The 18,471-nt window shown below is 39.8% G+C and overlaps 1 protein-coding gene across 2 annotated transcripts in view; it reads right to left on the bottom strand.

The window, feature by feature from the left end:
- lepr (leptin receptor) overlaps positions 1 to 17,906 on the bottom strand; it is a 59,674-nt gene extending 41,768 nt beyond the window's left edge. For both annotated transcript variants that reach the window (XM_017480265.3, XM_047158461.2), the window contains exon 1: positions 17,766 to 17,906. The gene's annotated coding sequence lies outside the window, so the exon portion shown is untranslated. The remainder of the gene's footprint in view (positions 1 to 17,765) is intronic.
- Positions 17,907 to 18,471: the final 565 nt, after the last annotated feature.

Here is an 18,471-nt window from a genome sequence, read left to right on the forward strand (position 1 = left end):
CATCGTAAGTCAACGGCATCATATTTGTGGTCTATTACTACTTTTAGGTTGGATATTAATATAACATTGAATAATGGTGAGTAAAAAGAGAAGTTTAATGCATTTCAGGGTGGAGCTTATTATTCAGTTATTCATCTTCAACTAATCTATCCATCCATTCCATCCATTCCATTCCTTCTTATCCTTCAGGGTCTCGAGGATCCCGGAGCCTGTTCCAGGAGGGATGGGGCACAAGGCGGGGTATACCCTGGACAGGGTGCCAATCTATCACATGGCACAATCACATAGACATTTACACACCCATTCATACACTATGGACACTTGGGGCATGCCAACCACGCATGTCTTTGGACTGGGGGAGGAAACTGGAGTACCTGGAGGAAACCCTCGCAGCACCGGGAGAACATGCAAACTCCACACACACAGGGCAGCGACAGGAATCGAACCCCCAACCCTGCCGGTGTGAGGCAAACATGCTAACCAATAAGCCCCATCTTCAACTAATTCAACTAATGGATTAAGATATAAACTCCTCATCCCCACCTCTTTTTGTAAACCAGACTATAGTCACCCTAGGTTCGGCTTTGTTGACTTTGTTGGAAACTACATCTGTTGCTCATGTACATTAGTCTCCAGTGTGCATTCACCCATGTGTTAAAGTGTCTTTTAGTCTAACAGAGATTCTGTGTAAATGCCAGCAATGCCTCAGCTGCCAAAACTGAACACTCATAGTTCAATGTAGATCATGTGATTCTATCTCTGGAAACCACTGAGTAGAGTGAATCACCTTTAATCAGTTTGATCTATTAAAAAGGATTCACAACAGATTCAAAAGATACAGTGGATTGAGTTTCAGGCGTTTTAGGAGATAAAAAAAGAAGCGAAAGAGTGAAGCATAACAGATTAATAGGTTCTGTATGTGCTTGTGATAGCTAATGTGCAAGTAATGTAATTTGTAGCACTGAACTGACTGAACTGAGAAGTAGAGCGAGAAAGAGAGGTGAAAAACTTGCAGAAGGCAGTGCAACTCTTCATTCAGCAGCTAGCAGATGACGTCGCTTTGCAATATCAGCACCAGGTTAAAGGTGACATCATTCCCTGAGTATGTCATGGCCTTAAGGGAAAGCAGTAGGGCTTTGCTGATGAACTATTCAGACAACTACCGCTAGACCTTAGGACTGTACAGTATTTCTGAATAAAGAGAGACTTGTATTGAAAAGCAACACCGTTAACCATGTGATCTATGAGTCATCAGTGAAGCCGGACTTTAATTACCTTATAAAACAAAATGGTCCTTGTCTAGGATTTATTATTTCTAGTGAAATCAAAAAAAAAAAAAGTGTTTTTTTTTCCAGGATGCAGAGAAAAAAAATAGATTCAAGGTTTTACAAGCAAGTTTCCTGGCAGTCCGAGAGATTGCAGATTCACCATCTTCTTAAGAAGCATTTATTCTTGCTTGAAGGAGAAACTTATTCTACGGATGCATACAATGGTCAGACAAATCATTGTGTATCTTCTTCTCCTTCTTTTATTGTAATTATTTTATAACTTTTTAAAATTATTTTACATTGTGTGTGAATGTATGTAAATGTGTAGGCCTATGTATGTAATTGAATGGCACCAATGCGCTGGAAATGTAAACGATTTTACCATGCCAGTTAAGCTACTTGACTCTTGAATCTAGTATTAGACATTGGGCTCTTTTCACAGAAAACTGGAAGTATGTAAAGTATGTAAAAGGTCAAATGATTTCTGAGAAGCCTTACAGCTTAAAATTTACTACAGAAATACTGGCATATGTAGTTAATTGATATTAACGTATGTATTGTTTGTATTACTTCATATTTAGCACATTTCAGTTCATTTACATTAAACACTTTACACCTGATAAAATTGTGGATATTTGAAAGATAGTCAGTCTTAACACTGATGCATCTTATTACTTTTGCTAACGTTACCTAGCTGTATCTCTAGTCAATCAAGCACTCTTAGTGAGAATGATGATTGTTTTTTTTTGTTCAGTGATAAATGTAGTTGGCAGCAAGGTGGCAGTAAGAGTGAGATGTTAGCAGTCGATGAGGAGGAAAGAAGAGTGACAGAAACTTGAGAAATTTGAGAGGAAACACTGCCAGTTTGGCTGGACAGTTTGAAAGATTAGCTTCAATCAGATAGCGAACCATTTCTAGTCACTACCGTTGCAGTTCATTTGCCTCTACTAAGTAAACTAAGTCAATTTTACTTGCTCTAATATTTTCAGTTTCTTTGTGTCATGTCAATGCCGAATTCGGCATCCAATTCCATTTCCCAGAACGGAACACTGACTACAAACATGGCCACCACGGACTCCAACTCCCAGTTCACAAGTTCAAGTTCAACTTTGGATTCTCTGGCTTAAGATTGTGTTTTGGATTTGTTTGTGCGTGCCAGTCTTCATTTTAAATAAAAGCATTCACCGGAACTGTCGTTGTTGTAGGGGGAGTAAACTTACCCAGAGGTAAATAACCGCACCAAAGAGGCTGCTAAAAGAAAGGACTTGTTAATATAAAGGGTTGCTACACATCATTTTCTTTTGACCAGTGGCTGCAGTAGCGTTGCAACCCAAAGCACAAAACCAAAGCAAATTGGTAAAGAATATACCATATGCAGTATGTAATTATTCACATCAGAATCTAATATTCTAATAGGATACCGATGTTACAAGAAAACAGTCTAATATCTTAGGTAACATCTCAAGATGTAGATGCAGGAATACAGTATAACTGTGTCAGTGCACCATAATAACAGCATTGTAGCTTTCTAGGAATTTCTTACATTGCCTAGATTCCATTTTGATATCTCTTTTAAACCATTCTGACTTCTCTGAGAACAGCGTCTCCTGTCATCAACGTCCCAGCTTTGAAAAGGTCAAGAAATAGATTTAGTCCCTTAATTTTGGAAATAACGCTATAGCCTACAGCTAGAACTCTGACACTTAGAAGTCTAATAAAGACAACTTTCCAATTAACCCCCTTGGCCATTCTGTCTCGAGGCGAAAACAGCGCGAATCACTGCAGGCCCACATGTTGTTGCCATAGAGACTGAATGCAAACTGGACAGAAATGAGTAAAACCAGTGGAATTTACATGTTGTGATTTTTTCATTTGCATTTCACAGGATTTCCCACTTTCCACTCTGCATCAACAGACTCTAAACACTCTAAACTGGAATATTTTTCCGTAAATACGATTTAAAGTATTTAGTGTCTGATGATGCAGTTTGATAAAACTTATGATTTGGTAGTTATGATAGAGTACTTACTACACTTACTAAAACATACAAACATGCAGGCTCAAAACAGGCTAGACATGCACCTAATAAAAAGTGTTGTGTCGGTCTAGATACACTGTAAATATCATTTATAACATGCAAATGTGTTTAACCAAAGACTACTACCAATGGTCGCCACTTTCACCAATTTCAACACTTTTATATAGAAGAGTGGGTTCAGTTGTAACCATTGTCACTTTTTTTATTCTAAAGCTCCAGGTTTTTGTCACATAATAGGTACATTTTAGGGATGTAACCAAAGGCAAATACATTATTCAAAAGGAGAACATAATGTTTTCTAAACAAATACAAATACAGATACTAATAAGAGGATATCAGATACTAGGTGTGTATCTGGACTGGGATCCACCACCTTAGGCCCTGTTCACACTAGTGCGTTTTCCTTATAAAACGGCGTTTTAAAATGAAAACGATCCTCGTCCACACTGGCTTTTCCGCTGTGTTTCAGAAACGATCTCCATCCACACTATACGACCGAATACGCATGTCACAAGACCATTCATGCACACTGGGGATGCAAATACAAGTGTAAACAGGAAGTTGTTTGCTAGTCACCTGCAAGCAAAACAAACCGGCGGTCCATGTAGGGCTTACGCTGCTCGAAATGTGATTTGTTGTCGATTGCTCTAATCATAACTTGCCTCTTGCGCACGTAGGCAGCTGCAGTATTATAAAATACAGAATATAACAATGGCTGCTAAGAATGACAACAAAACCAGCAAAGCTTTGCGGTTCAGTCTCTGTGTTGTTGTGTGTACGCTCAAGGTAGCATAATGGTCATATGGCAGGGGCTTGACGAATCAGGGAAGGATACACAGTGATCCAGAAGACCCAATCAGGGAGCGAATGTGGGTGAAGCCACGCCTTCTTTTTCCAAAGTCTTCGTTTTGATCTGTTTACACTGAAACACGAGCCTGGAGTTTTCAAACTAAAACGGGGTTTTCGACGTTTCCAAAACTCTCCGTTTTCGAGGGTCGAAAACGCCAGAGTAATGTAGACGACAGATGTAACCATAGCAAAAGTTATGCCTTTTAAAACGTAAAACACACTAGTGTAAACAGGGCCTTAGAAAAGCTTTGCACTCAAGTCTCGGTAACTGAACAGTTGATAACTTCAACACAATAGACTTTAAGTTAAAACTAAAATGAATTCCGAAATTATTCTGATCATACTCATAAGTTGCTCATAAGTTCCTGTTTACACAATTGCACATTCTGACTCTATAGTATACAGTTATATAAGGAAAGTTATGTATAATGCCACTATCTGGTGTCACCCAGATGAGGATGGGTTCCCTTTTGATTCTGGTTCCTCTCGAGGTTTTTCCTCATGCTGTCTCAGGGAGTTTTACCTTGCCACTGTTTCTGGCTTGCTCCTTTATAAATGTAAAATTTATACCCAGAATTGATATATTTCTGTAAAGTTTCTTGGTGAAGAAATCCATTGTTAAAAACGCTATACAAATAAAACGGAATTGAATCCTCTGGGACCCTTGTGCCACAAAGTGTTTCAGGAAGGAAACCATTTTTCTAGTAAGTGGGATCTCTTATGTGTTGTGTTAAATATACAGTAAATAGACTAAACACCGTTAAATAAACCCATACAACTGATCCTCTAACTCAGTTTCAGCCATCAAGAAATTTGATACACTATCTAAGCAGCTTAGCATTGTCAACTATTGATCATGCTAATTTATAGCAGGACTGCCGGAGAAACAGGGGTGCACTGGCATTTGACCCAGCACTTTTCAAACTACTGGGGTGGTGACCCAGCACTTCAGGCTATAACAGACAGGCCTGAACTTCCAGTTCAGCAGAGTGGTGGGACATTTCTCCTAAAGGGGATCTCCTCTGAGCAGTAAAATGTTAACCATGCTTTGGCACTCACTGGTGCTTAGTAATCATGTGTTGAATCAATATCACCAACATTTCAATTCTATTCGATTTTATTTGTATAGCGCTTTTAAAAATGGACATTCTCTCAAAGCAGCTTTACAGAAACATATAAACACAGGATACAGATTTTAAGTGTGTGAATTTATCTCTAATGAGCGAGCCATTGTTGAGGAAAAACTCCCTATGATGATATGAGGAAGAAACCTTGAGAGGAACCAGACTCAGAAGGGAACCCGTCCTCATCTGGGTAACAACAGATAGTGTGAAAGTAAAAGAAAGTTCATTATGGTTTTAACGTTGTTTCAATATTTTAAGTGATATATGCACATAGTCTGTATTCTGAATCGATTATACAATAGGAATATTCCTCAAATGACATTCTTCCAAAAAAAAAAAAAAGTAAGTCTTGCTAAAAATATGTTCTAACGAAACAGAGTTACTTCAGAACATGAACATGTCTTCGATTTTTAAAATATATTTTAGAATTATTGATCTCTAACTGTGAACTAATTTTTTTGCTGTTATTGTCTGCCTGAGGAGTAAATTACAAAATGAAGCATGTGAGATCAAAATAAATGACTCTGACACTCATTAAAATGTGTGTTGTGCCCTGTTACTCTATATTAATCAGACCCTGGCTCCATATAGCACTAAAAGCAAAATACATTTTTAGCCTGTATGTTTTAATAGACAAATGACAGATGTACCTCTTCTCTCAGACAAATTTTTTTGCCCCACCACTTTTGAAGTAGTTGTGCCACCCCTGAATTATAGTCAACTAGACAGTGAACAAAATTGCCTATTTTGATTTCTTTGGATATAAAATGAACACCATTCAAAATAGATAAGGAAAGATACTTTCATGCATCAAAATATGACTTTTGATGATAAATTTTCTCATAGCTGTGATTAGGTTGTTCTTTTGCAGACAGGCAGAGGACACTACTGAGCATGTGCAGAGGGAGTTTCACCACTGTAACTTGTTCTGAATGTTAGTGTTGCTACTGACCCCTATTTAATCACATTTGCAAATATATACACACACAAATTCTTTCCAGAAACCATCAAATGAAAAGCTTCTTTGTGTGTTTATGAAAGGTTTTTTTGCTAGTTGGTTTGCTATTACTAGATGAATGGACCTGTGTCTAAGAACTTAACCAGTTATACACGTAACAACGACTACCTTCATAATTATTTTGCCGAAGTAGAAAGGAAACCAGGAAGAATATCCAGTAAGGCAGATGTTAGTAAAAGCTACATTTACTGTTTATTAATCATCTCTCACACTGTAATATAATGAATATCACGGCATACAGATACAACAACTTATTGTAGGTTTAAGAACCAACATGCTGTATACACAAATACAGATCTCATTCATCATCATCATGTGAGGGACTTTTCTAATTAAATGTAATAGGATCATTAATTAATTATTACATAAAATAATACTTCTGCTCTGATTAATTATATTCCATTTGTTCTGGTTTTATCTGATATTAAATTTCGTTTGCACACGTCTGGCATGATCGGGAATATTAAATGTAGGTAATTACCTGAGTAATGTGATCTAAACTGTGTAATTTTCCTCTAAGCAAATGAAAATAAAGTAATGTCATCTTAAAAATACCTACCTAAATTTTAATTGCAGTTTGTCATTTGTGTTGATGAGCTTCAATTTACTTTGCGTGCTTAAAAATATGTATGAGGGGAAAGAAACTATTTTCGGTATTAATGCTTCAGAAATAAATAAACAATTGCTCAGGTTACTGTCTGTGTGGTGTTACGGTGTTTTCCTCGTGGGTTTCCTCCGGGTTCTCCGGTTTCCTCCCACCTCCCAAAGACATGCCAATGGGTGGAATGGTGACTGTAAGTTGGCGTGAATGATGTTGTTGAAGTTCATGGTGCTCTGCGCTGGAAACGTGGCCAGAGGACCTGAGACAGGCTCCACATCCAACTGTAAGCCTGACCAGGATAAAGCAGTTACTGAAGATGAATGAATGAATGAATTAATGAAAAATCATACACTAAAGGACAAGTTTGACCTTTTTGTAGATTTTGTCACTTTATCATTTTTTTTGTTAAATGTTAAACGAGTTACTCTATGGATACGTGAAAAAAAAAACTGTTGTTGTTTTTTTACACAGTGATTCAGAATGAAACTCATGCCTCTCTATGAAACTTTCTCTTTTTCCTTTTCTTCTACTACATAGTTGCCTCCAGAGATGGTGAGTACACAGCACTTTGTGAGCCAGGTTGCATTTGTTAGAAAAGAGTTGGCGATGAATTTGGGCGGGGGGGGGGGATCTCTAAAAACTGTGTACTTACACATTATAAAGAAGTCGCACTTTAAAATACTGTAAATCTGCATGCCCTGTGTAGTTAATATGTACATTTCAGAGTGGTGTTAATCCACTGATTATGTTCGATTAGCATATTATGACGCAACTATAGTGGCACACTGGGTAGTGTATCAACTTGTAATGTCACCTTGACACATGTGTATCACATCTGCAGTTGTTACTTTACATGTAACTGCACAGTTTAGAGGCACTTCACAGAGGCACTTCATATAAGGTGAGACTGAAGAATCGTACACTATGCTCTCAGTAATACTGTATACAAACACATTTTCATGGACGGGTAAGTCTGAAATTTGCCTCTTTTGTTGATCAATGAGGCATACATTGATCTGCATTTATTTGCCCTGCCCAGAGGGCCTTGAGTCATCTCCCTGATGTTGCTGAAGAAATCTCTGTGCAATCCAACAGCCCCCTCCAGACACACACGAACACATAAACACCAGGCATACTGCGTCATTCCGTTTTATTGCATTGTTACAGCAGTGAGGAACCGTTAAGGTAATGACAAAAGAGACTCTTGGCAAAGACAAAAAAGCAAACAGGCTTGACTCACAAACAGCCCTTCTGTCACCAACAGCTCTGCACCAGAGGCCGTGATAATCAGGATTTGGAAACCTTTAGATATTTCAAATTTGACTCACAAGCGATAAATACATGGCAAATGCTTATCAAACTTATCAAATGCTTACATGCATATCAAGCGATAAATACATGCCAAATACATGCACACACACACACACACGCACACACACACACACGCAGTGAAATGAAACTGTACAGTAATTAGAGGAATTCGATAAAACACTGCTTGTGTGACTGTGATAAATGTTGGTTCTGAGCTCTTCACTGCTCTTTTTATCTTCAAAAGAAACAGAAAATCAATGACAGAAAGCAGAATTATATCAAGACCCTAAATGAATTCATTCAGCTAAGAAAAAAAAGTGTGGGTGTTAATAAAACAGTGAAGGATGTCCAAAAAACAGGAAGAGAAGATGTAAAGAGGATGAAATATTTAAATCCCATCTTCAGATCAAAACTCTCCCTCTGGTTTACTGTAGTGCATCAGCATAAATCCAAAATAATTAAAGTCTTGAGCATATTTGCATGAAGTGGGATTGCAGGCTTAAAAGTTCCCTGAGCTCTTGACAGCTTATTGTGAATGATTCATTAGTGATCTTTGACGCATTCAGTTGACGGGGATAAGAAGCAGCTGTACAGGTGATAACTCTCATCAAGAGCTTGGCTATGACCGGTATAGATCATCACGCTGCGGGACTAGATGGTGGCTTATAACCTTCCCTGTGTGCTATCGAAAGGGATGAGACTAATCAAGAACCTGACAGCATAGATGTTTACGTATAAATCTTCTAGGGTGGCAGGGTGGCACAGCAGGTAGTGTCCAGCGTCCCTGCTTCGATCCTGAGCTCAGGTTGCTGTCTGTATGGGATTTTTTTTTTCTTTTACATGTTCAACGTATGTCCATTTGGGTTTCCGCTGGGTTCTCTGGTTTCCTCCCACCTTCCAAAAAGATTTGCATGTTAGATTGGCTACCCTAAATCTGAATAGACTCTGGATCCACTGCAACCCTCACCTGGCTAAAGTGCTTACTGAAAATTAAATAATGAATGAATAAAACTCAGTGGAAAATAAGACTGGCAACATTGCACTATGCATTTGCCTGTAGATAGACTAATGACTCTAAATTGCCCCTAGGTGTGAATGAGTTTGTGAATGTGTGTGCATGGTGGCCTGTGATGAACAGGTGTCCAATCCAGGGTGTATTCCTGTCCTGTGCCCAGTGTTCCCTGGATAGACTCTGGATCTGCTCTGACCTTGACCAGGACAAAGTGGTTGCTTTATAATTAATAAATGAATGAATGAATGAATCATATATTCTCCCAGACACTAACTAAAATAGATGTTTAACCATTTCACATATACAGTAAAGGCCTCCTGACTTGAACACCACTGAACATTAATGGAGGACTTTGAAATTGGAAGTCCATCCGTGGGACCTTTATAGCCTTGGGGAATTGAAAATGCAGTACAATTCAGCAAAAAGCTAATTACCTCTTACTGTAGATATGAGCTCATGTATGTAGAAGAGTCTTAGATACTGTAGAGTTAGGTACTGTAGTGTTATGCTGCCCTGTGACACAGGATGAGCGGAAGTTTGAAAACTTGTCATTTGGCTAGCTTCAGCTGTTTCTGAGATTGTTCAACCTTAATCATCCCTGGTTAGTAGTTAGTAGCAGTCATATGATAGGGAAGAGCAGGATGATGGATGGGAATTGGCAGGAGGTGACCAAATTGGGGAGAAAAATGAGGTGGAAAAAAAATTAAGAAGCAGAAATGTCCTAAAGACAATTTTATCCCACCATAAGAATACAGGTATAAGGTTAAATCTATTAAGCCGATGCTTAAATGGAGGGATTAGATTAGTTTCTGCAGTGTTGTCCAGAAAATGTTGCATTTAACCCCATATTAGCCTTTACATCTAGCAATAACTACAGATCAAAGTTAGCCCAGCTTTTCTTCTGGAGTGTTTGTTCAAGCTCTAATTTAAACATGGCCACTTGTGCTGAAGTCTTTGATTATCTAAATCAGGTATATTTAACTGGAGAGTAAACCTAGACAAGAGAACGCATGGTCATCTAACCATGAGGAAAATACATTAAAATCAACATTGTGTATTTTACCTCTGGTGTTTCAGCTCTGTTTCAGAGATTCAGAAGCTGTTGCTTTTTCCCTTTAACCTGCCATACCTGCAGCTTCCATGTTACTAGTCCCAAGTTCAAATTCTGCATATTTACAGAATCATTGTCCCTATTTTCTGTCAATATTAACCAGTGCATCTGAGTATTTTGTGTACGTTTTATGCTTGTGCTATGCAACGTCTTCTGGATCTCCTGTATATGACAGCAGTCTCACACTGTAGTGACAACTGGCTTAAAAGAACATTGCCTGATTGCACTAATGCAAATTGGCCAGTCTTCCTGGAACTACTTAACTGCTCAATTCAGTGAACGTTTGATGTTTCACATCAACATTATGTTACTCCATCAGATCAATTTGTATCAAACTAAGATACAAAGTCTATTGTCATGCTGTTCTAATGTAAACCAGCCCTGCAAATGGAATAACATAACCTTATATAAACAAAGAACTATGTCACATGACTCAAGTGTTATTACACCCCGACATTACATTGGCATCTTTACCATATGTGAACTGATCCCTTTTGGAATAAAGCTTTCTATATGTTTAAGCATAAGTTTATATATGCTCAGAAATGTGGGTACTAAACCAATATCTTTTATTTGTCAATCGGTTGATACCATCAAATGGATACCTTTGAAGAGAAGTGTTACGAAACGTAGACTGGAGGCGGATGCAGGTGCAGGTCAAAGTCTTTATTAACAGTAGACAAACAAAAACACAGGAAACGCGGTCTTCACCAGGAAAACAAGAAACTGGTATCGTGGCTTGAAACTAGAGTAGGGCATGAAACCAGACCGCTTAACATGCTAACGCATTCACTATCGTAATCAACCATAAAAGGGAACCGCATCAGACGTTTGGTACAAACTATAATACTGCGCAAAGTGCGCAGTCACATGAGGGGTTTAAATAGCAAACATACTCAATCCTAAACATGGACACCTGGGGCAAATCAGAGACATGGTCAAACTTAATTCAATGTCCAAGCGGGAAGCGAACGAAAACAAGAGTCACGTGACCAGTCAGAAGCTGTGCCACAGTGCCCTCTGCTGGCCGTGGCGTAACAGAACCCCCATCCAAAGGGTGCTCCTCCCAGAGCACCAAGAACCCCCCCTCCAACGGGGGTCCCGGGCCCCTGTGCGAGCTGTCTCTCGCTGCCATAGAAAGTGAGGCAGCCTCCGTCGGGCAGCAGAGGGGCGGAGCAGCACCCCCACCGGAGTTGAAAGTCGGAACACCGCCCCCGGCGGCACTGGAAGTGGAATGCAGAGCGCCGCCCCCGGCTCTGGAATTCTGGGCGCCGGCTCTGGAATTCAGGGTGCCGCCCTCGGCGGCACTGGAACGCTGGGCGGGACTGGAGGGCTGGGCGGTGTCCCCAGCGGGACTGGACAGCGGGACAGCCTCCTTAGCTGGGCAGGGCAGCAGGACAGCTTCCTCGGCCATGCAGGGCAGCGGGACGGCCTCCTCTGTTGGACTGGACAGCAGGACAGCTTCCTCGGCCGTGCAGGGCAGCATGACGACCTCCACGGCTGGGCTGGACAGCAGTTCAGCTTCCTCAGCTGTGCAGGGCAGCATGACGACCTCCTCGGCCGGGCTGGACAGCAGGACGGCTTCCTTGGCTGTGCAGGGCAGCGGGACAGCCTCCTCGGCCGGGCTGGACAGCAGGACGGCCTCCTCAGCCGGGCAGGGCAGCGGGACGGCCTCCTCAGCTGCCTCAAGCTGTCGCTCTGAGGTCGCCATGTTGACCTCAGGTGGGAGCTCCACAGCTGAGACCTCCCCGTAGGCCTCAGGCTGGAGCTCTGCTGTCCTCATTCCCCCCCAAAAAAATTTCTGGGCCAGCCTTCACCTCTGGACTGCGTAGCATGGTGCACCTCCACTGCAGTGGGAAGACCCAGATGGTCAGGTCACTTAGCTGGCTGCGTTGCACAGCGTCGCTCTTCGGCAGCGGGGACGGGGTAAATTGCACGAGGGATGACGCGGCGCGCAGCTCGGCTTTGCACTGAGCAATTTCCTCTTCGAGCTGTTTGCTCATCTCCAGGGACGAACGGTAAAGCGCCCAAATCCTGGCCTCTTCGGTGGCGCTCATGGCTACCTGCTGCTTCCGCACCATGGGCGCAGTATTCTGTTACGAAACGTAGACTGGAGGCGGATGCAGGTGCAGGTCAAAGTCTTTATTAACAGTAGACAAACAAACACAGGAAATGCGGTCTTCACCAGGAAAACAAGAAACTGGTATCGTGGCTTGAAACTAGAGTAGGGCATGAAACCAGACCGCTTAACATGCTAACGCACTCACTATCGTAATCAACCATAAAAGGGAACCGCATCAGACGTTTGGTACAAACTATACCAACTATAATACTGCGCGAAGTGTGCAGTCACATGAGGGGTTTAAATAGCAAACATACTCAATCCAAAACATGGACACCTGGGGCAAATCAGAGACATGGTCAAACTTAACTCAATGTCCAAGCGGGAAGCAAACGAAAACAAAAGAGTCACGTGACCAGACAGAAGCCGTGCCGCAGTGCCCTCTGCTGGCCGTGGCGTAACAAGAAGTTACAAGGTAGACTGTATCTTTTACCTAGAAAGGTGCATATTGGGTTGTTTTAAAGCTTTACACTGTTTATGCACATAACTTAAGCCGTTAAAAAAATACTATAACACTTTTTCAACATTTCCAGGAGAAATATACATATTAAATAAATAAAAAAGATAGAAGTACTGCCCCAGAAACAAGGAAAGGTACCATTGACAATGTAGAACAGTTAGATTTGACTATGTAATTTAAAAGCATTCTCACCGTGCTGTTATATCTGATAACTGTTTGTTCACCAGATACAAATGTTTGTATCATTTCACTGGCCATGGGTTGCTAAGTCACAGCAACGGTTGTGTAATGGTTGTCTTACAAGGTGTTTCAAATCATTAGCCACCAAAAAAAAACTTTTTAAAAACTTTTTTGTCTTAGCCATTTACCAGATTCAGAAGTTACACTATTATTACAGTGGGTGAAATAAGTATTGAACGTGTCAACATTTTTTTCAGTAAATATATTTCCCATCAGGCTATTCACATGAAATTTTTACCAGACATCAGTATTAACTCAAGAAATCCCAAAATATAAAGAATTCACAACATTAAAGTCCATATACTTTACAAATAAAGTTATATGTAATAAAGTGGAATGACACAGGAAAAAAGTATTGAACACGCTAAGAAAAAGCAGTTCTCTAAGGCAAGGAACCAGCTGAAATCCATAAGTAATTATACCCCCTATCTGTGCAAAGTAATATCAGCTGGGTTAGTAAATTGATGGTCTATAAAAAGGCTTTTCGTTACCAAGGTGTCACACAAGAAACATGTCATGATGGGTAAAAAAGAGCTCTCCCAAGACCTTCGCAACCTTATTGTTGCAAAACGTTGGTGGAATCGGATACGGACATATTTAAAAACTTCTGAATCCTCCAATAATCACCGTTGGGGGAAATATCCACAAGTGGAACAACATCACTCCATCATCAACCGGCCACATACAGGAGCTCCTCTCAAGATTTCTGACCAGGGAGTCAAAAGAATAGTCAGAAGAGTAGCCCATGAACCAAGGACCGCTCAGAAAGAGCTCCAGAAACACATGGAGGCAGCAGGTGCCATCGATAGAGAGAAAACAATAGGCAATGCACTCCACTGCTCACGCTCACCCCGCAAGACTCCATTACTAAAGAAAAGGCATGTCGAAGCTCATTTAAAGTTTTCTACAACTCATTTGCACAAGACTATGAAATACTGGGAGAGTGTAGTCTGGTCAGACGAGAGCAAAACTGAACTGTTTGGCTGTAATACTACACACCATGTTTGGAGAAGAAATGGCACTGCACATCACCCTAAAAACACTATACCAACAGTGAAGTTTGGAGGTGGAAGCATCATGGTGTGGGGCTGTTTTTCATCACATGGTACTGTCAGATTTCATCTAATTGAAGGAACGTTGAATGGAGCCCTTTACCGGAATATTTTTGAGAAGAATCTGCTGCTATCCACCAGGATGATGAAGATGAGACATGGGTGGACCTTCCAGCAGGACAATGATCCAAAGCATACAGCAAAGGAAACTGGTTTCAGAGAAAAAAAAATCAAGGTGTTAGAATGGCCCAGTCAATCACCTGACTTCCAAGTGAACAATATTTAAAGACAATTTTTTAGAAGAATGGACCAAAATCACACCTGAATACTGCGGCTCATTAATTTCTTCATACAGGAAGCGTCTTGAAGCTGTCATTACAAACAAAGGCTTCTCCACTAAGTATCAAATACATTTCAGTTAGCGTGTTCAATACTTTTTTCCTGTGTCCTTCCACTTTATTACACATAACTTCATTTATGGACTTCAGCGTTCTGAATTCTTTATATTTCCGGATTTCTTGAGTTAATACTGATGTCTGGTGAAAATATCATGTGAATAGCCTCATAGGAAACATATTTACTGAAAGAAATGTTGACGTGTCCAATACATATTTCTCCCCACTGTATAGTATAATAAAACACTTGTTGCCACAGATGCTTGAACAACAATAATGTTTAATTTCTAAGTATAGTAATGCAGTGCTAAAATATTATAATCTCATTTGGACATCACATTGTCCTACCAATAATGATGTCTTTATTAGCGTTTATGTTGAAAATCCGGTTAACTTTCAGACTTAATGCTATTTTCACTGTATATTCATACCATTTGTGTTGTTTGTACAGCACTGATCACGACAATGCAATGACATTAGCTTATGTAACAACATCAGGATCTACAAATTAACCTCAGCACACTGAAACCATGTACTTGTTTGCCAGCATGTACAGATAAATTGCCTGATCTGCTTTTGACAGCCTTGTAATAAAAGCAAATTATGAACATCCTGTCCAAGCCATTTAGAAGTGCTAGAATGTTAGCCGAGAAGGAACATTTGCGGTGTCGTCTGCCTCGGCACTCTGTCTCATTACTGGATTGCAAAATACACGCACTCTGAGAAATCACAGGAGAACACAAACATGGGGGGAAAAACAAGTGTTTTGTGTCAGACCTTAAAAAACATGGGTTTAAGTTCAGCCTAATGAGAATAGAAAGAATAGAAATTAGTTTTTGTTCCGGAAAATAGGGAAATATGGTGGGGAGATGGGTTTGCAGATCATCAAGTCCTTGTCTCCTCTGGGGACATCTGTCATTGCTGACACACATCAAATTCAAATTGAGAGTCAATCTAGGCAGGGACAAATTAATTAGGCTTGACATTACATTTGTTGTTTTTTGTGCATTTTCATTCTTACTTTAAAAGTGCCTGTAAACTCCCACTGGCTGACTGAGAGGTAATTCATTTTTAAACATATGTGTCGTACTAGAGCTTACGTCTTACAATTAGAATTGTAATCTGGCATAACCTATTCCAATGGTAACCTTGTGATTTTTAAATCAGTGGCACATATGTAAGTGGTGAGCACCGTATTATTTTGTTGCATTCTCTTATTTCTGGTGTATAATTAGTTAGTGAACTTATGATGCATTTTTATTTTTAATTTACACTGGCCACTTTAATAGGAACACCGGTACCCCTGCCCATTCCCGCAATTATCACACCAGCCAGAGGTGGGTAGAGTAGCCACAAATTGTACTCAAGTACAATTTAAAATTACTTATAAAAAATAATTACTCAAGTAACAGTAAAAGTAATCATGTTAATAATGACTTGAGTAAGACTAATAAAGTATCCAATGAGAAGACTACTCAAATAGCAAGTTACTAGTTACTTCAGATCTGATTAAAATGAAGGGAAAATCCTGAATCTCAGACTACATGGAGAACTGTAAGTCACACCTCTCCTTGAAAGTCTATCTGTTCTGTTTATATAATATAAAACCTGGGTTCAAGATGAAGCAGCAATAACGTAGAACCTGTCAATTTCAACACAAAATTTCTCTCTCAGACACACACACACACACACACACACACACACACACACACACACACACACACACACACACACATACACACACAAAACAAAAAAATTTAACAACACAGTCTTGTCAGCATTTGCGTTTAAACAGGACAACAGAGAACAAAAGAACAAACTACTGAACAAAACAAAAGGGCCTTCTGGCTATACTTTACAGTCCAAAGAAGAACCAATTGAGAACCACGGTTTTAATCTGAAGTTTCCTCTTCCTTCATAAGTCAATAATGCCCATGTATGAAATAGAAGTGGTAACTCAAATAAATGCATTTCTCTGCTAAAGAAAACTGTTTAGATCAGACTATATTCCATGCTGGTCCAAAATGGATTATGGCTTAGCTACTCAGTAAGCATGTGCATGATGTGTTGACTACCAAAACCTTGCTGATAATATTGGTCTTATTGCCGGCTTCCTTGCAATACAACAAAGACAAGGTGTCTCACTCAGTATTTATTTCAGACGAAACCCGCACTTCCCAAAAATACATCGTTCCCAACTCTCACTCTTACTCTAAAAGCTGCTGCTGTAATCATCAAGAAATTACTGCTCATACTGAACATCCTTTCAACATACTCAGCACTGTTTGACTTTATAGTATACACTTATGGAAAAGTAAAGATCTATAATCCCACTACTCTTTGCCACCCAGGAGAGAATGGTTCTAGTTTTGAACCTGGTTCCTCTCAGGGACTTTTTCCTTGTCCCTCTGGCTTGTTCTTTAGGGATCTAAATATAAATCTGCATCCAGATATCTGTAAAGCTGCTTTGGGACAATGTCTATTGTTTAGGCTTTAAACACATCAATTCATTACATTATTCACACATTGCTTTTTCTTTTAGTTTCACTGCATGACAGTAATTCTACTATAATGAACTTTCAAATGCACAGTATAACTCAATAATAAGCCAGTGGTAGCATTTAACTGGCATTCCTATGTATGTGTATTTTTGGCAAATTTAGTTTGAATGCAGCATTTTATTCCCCCAAAAAGTACCTAATACTGACAAAATACTAAGTAGACACGTATTTATTTTATCAGTATGCACCCACAGTGGTAAATGAAGGCACCAGAATGGCAATAGCTCATACTCTGCTGTCTTGAGTAACCCATTGTTAACCCAAGTTGTATTAATTCAATTACACAGTCACTTTTGCATACATGTATTTAGCATCACATTACCCAGAGATGCTTATTAAAATACTTATGAAATGCTTTCTCACTTTCCTTTTGAGCATTTCTAACATAATCTCTGGATTTGATATGATGTTTGATGATATGTGTTGTGGTTTTTTTTCCATTGCTACTCCTACACATCGTGAGAGAAAGAATTGTGTGACAGTCTTCATACTCATCACTTAACACTTTTAAACTCTGACATTTCTTTGATGTAGGCAGGTGGAAAAAAAGCTTGAGGGGTTAAAGTGTTATTGCTGTTTGTTCTAATAATGGGAAAGACTCACCTTCTTCAGGTTATTCGTGTTCGGAAGTGTGAAGAGTGGCTGAACAGCAGCATGTTCAACGTTGTGAGAAGTTCAGGCAATTTGTTCAGATCCTGTGATTATGTAGACCCGGACTCTGTGTTTCCCTCTGGTCTCCAGGCAGAGAGAGAGCAAAGGCCAGAAATACACACCAATCGTTAATCAACTTTAGTATGTGTGTGTGTGTGTGTGTGTGTGTGTGTGTGTGTGTGTGTGTGTGTGTGTGTGTGTGTGTGTGTGTTTAAAAAAAGAGATAGAGGGTATCTGCTTTTGGCAATAAGTCATAGTTCTCATAGTTCTTGACATGGTAACAGTACCAGATATTGAATTCCAGTTGTTACAGTGTGTGTGTGTGTGTGTGTGTGTGTGTGTGTGTGTGTGTGTGTGTGTGTGTGTGTGTGTGTGTGTATCTATATGTGGATGGCCAAAAGCCAATGTTTTTGCCAATGCGCTACCACATATTGAATTCCAGTAATTAAAAGGGTGTGTGTGTGTGTGTGTGTGTGTGTGTGTGTGTGTGTGTAGTTGTGTGCCTCCCTAATTGCATGTAGGAAATATTTTTACAAATACAGTCATTCAGTCACTGATCTAATTTCCTGAAAACAACAATAATCTTTGTGGGCAACTTCCTTACGAAATTCCACAGACTTTGCTGGTTAGCATTGAGTGTTGGTGCAGGTGTGTTGAT

This window comes from Ictalurus punctatus, chromosome 11 (assembly GCF_001660625.3).
Source record: "Ictalurus punctatus breed USDA103 chromosome 11, Coco_2.0, whole genome shotgun sequence".
Classification (NCBI taxonomy): domain Eukaryota; kingdom Metazoa; phylum Chordata; class Actinopteri; order Siluriformes; family Ictaluridae; genus Ictalurus; species Ictalurus punctatus.